This window comes from Camelus ferus, chromosome 23 (genome assembly GCF_009834535.1).
Source record: "Camelus ferus isolate YT-003-E chromosome 23, BCGSAC_Cfer_1.0, whole genome shotgun sequence".
Taxonomy (NCBI): Eukaryota; Metazoa; Chordata; class Mammalia; order Artiodactyla; family Camelidae; genus Camelus; species Camelus ferus.
In genome coordinates, this window is record NC_045718.1 from 19,145,059 (window position 1) to 19,152,976 (window position 7,918).

The following is a 7,918-nucleotide window of genomic DNA, read 5'->3' on the forward strand; positions in this document are numbered from 1 at the left end:
CAGAAGCTGCCTGCTCATCACTAGGGGAGCAGCAAACTCACTCTGGACTAAACGCCAGGAGAACCCACCAGGTGGGCCTCTCCTGGGACCCAAGGGGCCCTTGATGGGCTGGGGGACCTCTGCTGGATTCCTGAAGTTCACTGTGTAGAGCTGGGACCTGGGGACATGGCTAAAAGCTCCAGAGTCCATCCCATCTCACCACACACACACACACACAGCCTCTCCTAGCTGAGGTGAGATCTGAGCATTCCCTTTCTTCCTTCCCCAGGTCTCTGGGAGAGGGGGCCAGGGCCTTCAGGGACAACGCTCAACTCATCTGAGATTCCCCAGTGATAGAGACCTCCCCTCCCTTTTCTGGTGTTTACAGAACAATAAGAAAGTAAGGTTAGGTGCAGAAGGGCCTCGCCCGCCATTCAGCCATTCACGGCCCCAGGGATGTGGGTGCCGAGAGGCGGGGCCAGCAGCCCAGGCCCTCTCCCCATTGGTCGGGCTCTGCAGGTAACCCGAAGCTCTGCGGGGAGGCGCATAAATAAAGTGGGGAACCAGTACCACCTCCTGGAAAGTGGCTGAGTCCTTCTTCCTGACCCGGGCCTTGGAAAAACCAGCTTCTCTCTCTTTTATTGTCTGTTCCCAACTTCTGTTCTGGAAGTTCCACTGAGCACCCCCATACTCCCAACTCTTCCTTTCCAGCTAACTCTGCTCCCCTCTACCCTGATTCCACTTTCTCCTGCCTTCACACTCTTTTAATCAAAGAGAGAGTGGCTCTTCTGGACCGGCCCCCAGCTCCCCTCAGGAACCATTTGTGTTCTGCACGGCCTGCTCAGCTGGACGCTTTATACAGTAAGTGCTTCTCATTTCTTCCTCCTTGTCCTCAAGTCTCAGGAGTGAAAGAACATTCCAAGACTTGGAATTCCTTTCCTGCCTCTCCTAGGCCTGTCTCTAGCCATCTCTTTGTTCTGAATGATCTTATGAAAAAACCTCTGTTTTATTCTGAATCAAGCCCAAAGCAGGCCCTGCTCTCTGAAGGTACAGACACTGGTAGTTGCAGGCGAGTCTGAAATCTCCGGACCTGGGGTGGGGTGGAGCGGGTCGGGGGAGGCTTTGTGAAACCAAAGCCACGAGGCTACATCGGGAGGATCATTGGGCAAACAGAGGAGAGGGTGAGCTGTGGAAAAAGCCACATTCACTGGAAATCGGTCATCAACTTCCTCCAAAGCTAAAATAACTGACCCTGGCTGCATATCCACCAAATCCCCAGCCAGGTCTATGTTTTCTCGGGGATTCCCAGTGATTCCAGGCAATAAATCTGACTGATCATGGGAATCAGTGTGGTAAGGTGGGTGTTGAGCAGTTAAGTACCAAGACTGCAGCTCTGTCTGGTTTCATGGAAATTTACCCAATGAGAGGGACAGGCTGGCTTTTCAGTCCTGGGCTGGAGGATGCAGCTCTAACAGGAGATTCAGGATGTGGTTCCATTCTTCCCTTCTCATGTCCAGGTTGGTTTTATTGGGAAGTCATTTAAGGCCCAGTCCTGAGGGCGGGTGGGGGCACAGGAGAGCAGTGCATGAACTTCCTCTATAGCCAAGTGCACGTGCGGTTTGCTTCTCTGACCAAACCCCACACTGCGAGTGGCCAAGGCACAGGCCCCTGGGCCATCAAGTTGATGAAGGCATGGTGGGCAGAAGAATCTTGAACTTGAGGTAAGGGGCCCAGCGTGGGTCAAGTCTCCTAGTACAGGTTCTGGCTGGTCGTTTCCTGTTTCTGTCTTGTAACAGCTGCAGGTCTGTGGGGCGAGGGGAGGGTGAAAAGGGAAGGGCCTGCCTTCGCCGGACTCTCTAACGTCAGCGCCACCTCCTATGTGCGTGGCCTCTCACAGTTAAAGTGCTCTTACAGCCCATGTCATCTCTGAAGGATCCACCCTGGAAGTTAAGGGCCCCACTTGAGGGTGATGCGCCCTGCACACTCAGATTGAGGATTTAAAGACTCTGGCGGAGCGTGCATGTTAGGAGGGTAAGAGTGGGCTCGGGAGGGTCTGCAGGGAGAGGAATTGTCCCTTTTGCCCTGAGTTGGGCTGACACCCAGAAAGGAAGCAAAGACTCCTTCCATCCCAGAACTGTTTCCTCCCATCATCCTTGCCATTCTTGAACAGAGCCAAACAGGTTGGTCTCTTTCTTCCATTTCTGGCTGTGAAATGGTTCAGAGGCAGTGCAGGGGAATATATAGTTTAGGTCATTCACAGGCAGGGCGCATTTCTTTCTTATGATGGAGAACTGGGAATACTTACCAAAAAAGCTGATGGGGATGGGAGCGGATGGGCCAGCCTCCACCCCATCAGTACCTCAACCCCTGCCCCCAGCATACCCTGTGTTCACACCGACCAGGGAAGTGGGGCTCTCCCCAGCAATGCCTGGAGCCCCCAGCCCTTGTGGAAGAGCCTTTTACAGAGGCCCAGTGCCCAGGGGGTTGGATGCAGGGGGGTGGGGAGAAGCCACATTATAAGCTACTGCCTCCCTGCTTCGGGTCAGAACAAGCCCCAGGAAGAAAGGATTCCAAACAACAGGGCGGATCTGCCCGAACTCACCCCGTCTGCGTGTCGCTGCTGAGAACTGCCTTTTACGGGGCTTACGCTGAGCCCGGGGCATGTCTGAACACAGCGAGGAAGGGGCGGGGCGGCAAGTACACAGCAACTGGTGGCTGGCATTTCTTTTAGGAGGACAGAGAGCTCTCAGATGGTGGCCATCCTCCCTGTTTAGTTCAGTCTCTGAAAGCCAGGTTATCCCCTCCCTCCCGACACCCCCATGCCCGCACCCAGAGAAGACGTAGGGACGCCATTTCCCAGCAGGATGGGAAAGGATGTGGGGCCACCAGGACAAGTCTATAGGAGGGAGACCCAGGAGGTTCACCCTCCTGCACCCACCTTGGCCCCCGCAAGTGCACCCGGCTCCAGCCAAGGTGCTCTGCCTATTTCACACCCACAAATGGGCCGGCAGAGCCCTGCTCGCTCTCTTTGGACAGTGCCTTCTGGAGAGGAACGCCCCTGCCTCTGCCTTCCACCACCTTGGTAAGGAAGTTCAGAGTAGATGGATTTTCCTAAAGCAATCTCAGAACCCCTGCCTTCCGCAGCCAGGACCGACCACACCGAGCTGTTAAGGCAGACGCAAAAGGGACACAGACAAAGGGGGAGGACAGCCAGCATCCCAACTAGGTAAACACAGAGAAGTTTCCACATGGACTTGTGTGGGATGGCTACGTCCAGGATCCCAGCCCCGCCGCGCCATCCCCACCACTCAGCGCTGTATGTGCTGCAGACACCCGGTGGCGTCTTGGTGAGCAGGCTGTCACCAGCTCCTGGAAAGAAGTGAGCCTGGGGAGGGTGTGAATACTCAGATCTTTCACACCTCCCAAGTCTGTGATTCAAGGATCCTGAAAACCTTTGGCCAGGCAACGACCCTGCGTGCAGAGGCTGGGGTTGCCACATGGCCCACCTTCTGAGAAAAAGGCCTCAGACCGTCCATGTGTTTCTCTTGTCCTTCATTCCACCGGAGTCTGTCTTATACCCAACCAGATTTCAGTGGAGTGAAGTTCAGGAGGCGTGGAGCTGACACCGGAGCAGCCCCACGACAAGCGCATCTCTGACTTGGAAAAGGAAAGACCAGTGAGGGTGTGAGAGATGGAGGCATCATCTGAAATGTGTATCCTTCTGCAGAGAGGACGGGCGGCGGGCCGACTGGAGAAAGCACCGTGATGGGAACTGCTTGTCCTCTCTCAAATGGACGTGTTTTCTGTAACTCATAAAAATTAAAAGTTGTCTGTTGGCTGGAAAGCCTGCCTCTGTGATTCATGCTGTGGGATGCAGACTCCCAGGTCTTCTAAGTTACCTCCCCTTTGGGCTAAAAAAGAGACATGAGTTTGAACAACCGACACAGGCCCCCTCTCTCCTCGGGATCTCCAGGCAGGTGGCTGGAACTCTGTTCACAGTCGGCAAGGAAACTTCCTGCCCTCAGGCTCCCTGCAGTGCCCGCAGGACCTGCAGCATGGGGTAAAAAACTCTTATCAAGATTTTAAAAACCCATTTATATTGTAATAAAATAAATGTAAGTAAGATTTAAGTGAAGGCAGATTGCAGATATTCGAGACGGTATACAAGATATATCTCATACAGTAGGGGTGTAAATTCTGTAAAGGTTAATGCACTTAAACATCGTTGACACATTAAAATGTCAGGTCCAACATTAATCATTTACCAACTGTAATTGCCTTTCTCAGAGTCTCTTCTCCCCCAAGACATATGCTTAAAACACCAGGCTTGGTGGAAATCTGGGAGGGAAAAAACAAATAGTACTTCTCAGCTGTCAGGGTCTGTGATTTGCTTTGATAGACTGAGCACTGATTTCATTGGCTTTACAGTCCTGTGTGACTTTCCTCCCCTCCCCGCCCCACATCCTTTAGGAAAGGAGTGGTTGTGGGGAGGAAGGCAGGCCCCTAAGTCCAAAGGAGATGCCCTAATCTTTTTGTTAATTGCCCCTTCCTCAGGTAAATGGGGAGCCAGTCAGCTAAAGAGGCAAACTCTGAACAAAGCCTGGCTCCGACAAGTCTTCAGAAAATTTGATTTTCACCTCCAGAATGTGCCCCAGCCAGCAAAAGTCAATAGATGCCCTGGCCTGGCCGAGTGGTGTTTTTCTTCGTAAAAGAGACTCCAGCTTTGTGAGCGCTGCCCTGGCCAGCACTTGGGTATCCAAGCCCCCTCCCCTAGCCAGTGACCTCTGAGGGGCGGGGCTCTTCCCCCAACACCACCCTCCCGGGGACTCCACCTGTCAGGAATAAAGGGCTCCCAGACCGCAGGAGCCAAGAGAGGTAAGCCTTTCTTCAAAATATCTTCCTGCCTGCTTCAAATTCATAGGATTTCCACACCTCTTCCCTGTCACCCTCACCCCTTCCTTCTGAGGTCCTCGGGCAACAAAAGGGTGAAGAGGCCAAGGCGAAGGCAGGTTTTGAAAAGATGTTTACCCACAAAGGTTATGCAGGGAGTGGGGTTGGGGTCGGGGTCAGGGTACTCAGGGCTAATGAACCAGCAAATACCTTCCATTCAAAGTTCTGAAAGAGTAAAGGGCACAAAGCAGACGGGAGAGGCATTTCCATTTGCAGCTGGGGTTTGAGCCTGACCACCTGGAATCTTTTTCAAGCAAGAAAGGTGTGTATGTTTGTGTGTGTGCATGTGTGTGTCACCAGCTCCAGTGGGGCTGGAACCAAAAACTGTCCAACACCAGTCAGGGCACAGTGCTGGGACTCCCCAGGACTCTACGTGATGAACTGTGGGGTCCCCCACATCCCAAATCCTGCACTCCAACGCCATCTTTGCGGCAGGGACACAGGGCTCTGTTTCAAGCACCGAGGTCGGAACGGCCCCCACCCGCTGCCAGCTTATTCCCCATTCAGAGCGCGCCTGAGCCTGGCCCCAAGCAGCCTGCCAGGGAAGCCAGCGTATGCTGTGAGCTGGAGCGAACTGCCCCATCCATCTTCCCCGTCCAACCCCCACTATTTTATGTCCCACATCTTCACTGCAAAGCGTGGCTCGCCACAACACAACCCAGAGAAATGATTTAATCAAAATTCCCTTGCAACAACAACAAATAATATTGCCCCGCTTGCTTTATTCATGATCTTTTATTGAGGCGAAAGGCAAATATCGTTGAGACAAACCTGAAGCGACAAATATACCCAACCACGGGTAATTTCATATTTTGTGCTAATGGTACATACACTGTAGCTACAACCCGAGAGGAGTAAATTACAATACTATCAATAATGCATCGCGCCCGGGCTCCTGTTTCCCAGTTCAAGAGAAAATGGGTATTGGCAAAAGGCTCTCCAAATATTAACAGCCATGCACATAATGAGGCAGTGGGAACAGAAGCTACACACTCCCCCAGGATTGTATTCTGGTCTTTGTTACCAAGATCATTTGTGGGAGAAATATCCAACGTTGAACTATCTGAAAGCTGATGCTAAATGAAGAAATCCCATTCCCATTCTTGGCAGATCTCAGGGTGAAGCTTCAATCACAGAATAACCTACAATCTGAGCCATCGTTTGCCAAATTGCTCAGTGAACTGCATCCATCTGGATGCCTTGGGTCTATGGTAAATGCCTAGGGTCTGTGGGGTTGACCTACAACGAGGGACAGGGGTCTGCAGAGAGCCCCAGTGCAGAAGGCAGTGTCAGAGAGAAAAAACACGTGGGTCTAGGGCTTCCTCTCATCCTGACCCTGACCCTGTGTGTGTGGTCCTCCAAAAGAAAGGGAGAAGGGACGGAGGACTGTAACAGGCAAGGAGCCACCCACCTGCAAAGGATAAGAAATGTGTTCTGGAATTTTAAATGTCCCCAGTTCTTAAAAGTCAGTGGATCCAAATCCCCTGTCTCGTTCCCTCAGGAGAAAGCAAATGACAACCTTACGTGAGAGTGAGGGGGAAGTATTTCCATCATGGTGATGTTAATATCATGGACAGACGAGGTTACTGTTTGCAAAAGGGCGAGTTAGTGTCACAGCCACACACTGGTTCCCGCCTTTGACCTCCCTGATGAGGGAGGTGTTGAGGAATCAGAGGGGCCAGCGGGGTCAGTGCCTTCAGTATGTCTTTTTAAATCAGACTCAAGAAAAACGAGGAGCTCACAGACGGATAAGAGGCTGTCAGGGGCTTTCAGGCAAAAGGAAGAGAAGGCAGGCAGGCAGCCTCAAGCTCAAGCTCAAGCTCAGAAATGTAAAGGGCTGACCAGATACCATTTCGTTAGTGGAAATAAGAACTTCCTAAATTGTAGGGAACTGACTAGGCTTTCTGGAGAGAGACACACAGGCATCAAAGAAAAGCCAGGCAAAAAATTCCCTTTGTCCAGAGGCAAGGAGCAGCATCCGCAAGACTTGTGGCAGTCTCCTGCCCCTCTCCTCCCCACGACACCTGCGTATCCCCTTGGATTCCTTTTCCCCTTTTCAGGGGTGAAGAAGGCCATTTCTCTTTGATGCTTGTTAGATAGCAAGGCTGAGTGGGACACCTGGTGGGGAACAGGGGAATTACACCCACATGGGACCTCAAGCATCACTACAGATGGGAGGAGACTTGTATATACACTGAGATCATGGAAAATAACAAGGCAAGCCACTCCCTGGGGTATGTGGCATTGGCGTGGGCTTTAAACATAGCAGCAATTGGGTAGACACCAACCTACATTTCTGCTATGTTCAACTGTACCAGAGAAGTATTTGTGGCTAAATGTGAACAAACATAAACAAATAGAATCTATAAACTAATATATACTATCATTTGCAATACAACTCCCTCATTATTTAAACTTTACTTAAAGTCATATTGAAGGTAAACACCATCTCAGAGGCTTCACCAGGCTGAACAGCTGGGAGAAGTTCCCCAGAAGATAATCTGTAGATGAGAAACCCTCACCAAAGATAATCGAACATGGACTGCTCAAGGCTTATACGATTCCTTATTTGCACCCAAGTGCATGGCTGGCAGCACGCTGCAGTTTCTGAGTCAGTGTGTGAAGCGGTTAAGAGGGGTCAAATTAAATTTGGTGCTAGTCTGATCTGGCTAGGGGACTTTGGGCCAGCCACTTAACCTCCCTAAGACCCAACTTCCTTGTGTATCAAGTGGAAATGATGATGGCGAGTACTTACTAAGGGCCAGACACTGCGTGCTTTGTGTATTTGAAACCATTTAACGCTCCCAATCACCTTGTAAGTATGATGGGTAGTTCAGATTTATGATAATAAAATTGAAACAGAGAGAGAGAGTAAGGGACTTGCCCAAGGCCACCCAGTTTGTGAGCAGCAGAGATGAGACCCAAACCTGGGCTCCCTGGCCCTGGAGTTCATACACAGGACTGTTACTCCCTCCCGTCTCGTAGTGTT

The 7,918-nt window shown here is 51.4% G+C and overlaps 1 long non-coding RNA gene across 1 annotated transcript; it reads left to right on the forward strand.

The window, feature by feature from the left end:
* The first annotated feature begins 551 nt into the window (after positions 1-551).
* Positions 552-3,823, forward strand: LOC116659212. The gene is made up of 2 exons (XR_004314455.1): positions 552-840; positions 3,566-3,823. It is a non-coding gene; the product is annotated as an uncharacterized LOC116659212 (long non-coding RNA).
* Positions 3,824-7,918: the final 4,095 nt, after the last annotated feature.